The sequence below is a fragment of the Octodon degus genome, unplaced genomic scaffold (genome assembly GCF_000260255.1).
Source record: "Octodon degus isolate 3935 unplaced genomic scaffold, OctDeg1.0 scaffold00003, whole genome shotgun sequence".
Classification (NCBI taxonomy): Eukaryota; Metazoa; Chordata; class Mammalia; order Rodentia; family Octodontidae; genus Octodon; species Octodon degus.
The window spans coordinates 29,628,630-29,630,344 of NW_004524579.1; positions in this window are offsets into that span (position 1 = coordinate 29,628,630).

Consider the following 1,715-nt stretch of genomic DNA (forward strand, 5'->3'; position numbering starts at 1 on the left):
CCAGGCAAGCGATTATTCTACTGAGCCATCTCCCTTTGATGTACTATTCTTGATGAGACGTTTTCCTTTGTCTTTCAGCCTTTAAGTTCTTAGTCCACTGTCACTGTCCTCCATTGCTTCTACAGAACAATCAGTTGTTAATCTTATTGCAGAGTCTGCATCTGAGCAATTGCTTTCTCCTGCGGCTTCCCATATTTTCTCTTCGCCTTCCGGCATTTTAACTATGATCTGTCAAAGACTATGTCTCTGTACTTTGTTTACTCAGAGTTTGTTGAGAACTATCAATCAAACTTCTTATCAGAGTTTGTTGAATTTCTGGATTTGAAGATGAATATTATCATTAAAATCCAGGAAAATTTTGATACCCTTTCATAAATATTTTTTTCTTGTTCCTTTTTCTGCTTCATCTTTCTGGTATTTCCAGAGTGTTATACAGGTTTCTATGGATCCATTTATCTTGTTTAGATCTCTTAATTTCTGTCAATCTATCTTCAGATTTCCAATTTTTTTCTTCTAGTTTAGATCTATCCCTTCACCCCTTTAGCAATGATTTTTCATTAAGTTACAATTTTCACCTCCAGAATTTTTTGTTTTGTTTTATTTGTTAAGAAATAGCCTATACATTCCAGGATGGCTTTGCAGTCACTCTGTATTCCAATTTGGCAACAAAGTGACAATTATCTTCTCTGGACTCCAGCTGTCCTTGTGCTGGGACATGGACATGCACCACCATATCCAGCTCCAAAAATAATTTTAGTTTTTTCTGATTTTCCTTGTTTGACGGAATCGTTATCATACTTTCCTTGCTTCTTTAAACAGGTTTTAATTTGATGAATATATTTGTTATTAAAGCTTTAAAGTCTGCTAAATTCATTGTTTTTGCACAGTTTTGTTTCTGTTGTACCTCTGATTTTTTTCGCTTACACCTTAGCAACAATTTCCTATTTTTTTTTCTTACATTTTCATTGTAAATTGCCATTTTAGATATGGTTCAACCAGTACCTTCTCACTTGGGGCTTGCTTCTGTTTACTTATTTTTCAAAAGAGTACACAGCATTTTTTATTTGTGTTCTACACAGTGTGGAGCCTGTGATGCAACGCTCCTGAGGGCTCACCCATGGGCATCCGTACAGCCAGCCCACGAGGGACTCTTCTGAGGCAGCGGCTCTATCTCACTGACTGTTGTCTTTCTTCATTCATCATTTTCAGTTGGTATAACATTTAGATAATAGGATCCATTAATTTCTGACTAATGACTCCATTGTTTTTAATAATACCTTATAATATAAATCATTTCACTGCCATATTCAGCTATATTGAAACATTGTTTTACAAGAAAAGATTTTTTGGCTGGATTTAAAGCTTCATTCTAAAAACAGGACAGCTCTTGGTAACTCTTTTCCTGATTTTTTTCTCATAATACCATCTGTGGTTTAAATTATTACTCTCATGGTGTTACCATCTTTTACTTGTGTACTATGAAACTTTACTGTCTTAAAGTAATTTAAATTTGCTTTTTGACAACAAGCTTGATGTTCCCTATCCATTTATCCAGACAGAGCTAGGATTTTTGGAAGTGATATTAAAACTTCTTTGTTTCCTGAGTTTGATTGCTGGTAATCCCCTTTTACCCCCCAAGAAATAAGAAAACCTTCTTTCTTTCACTGGACTTCTTCTCTGATGACCAAAACACCTTAAGTATTCTTCTTTTTTTT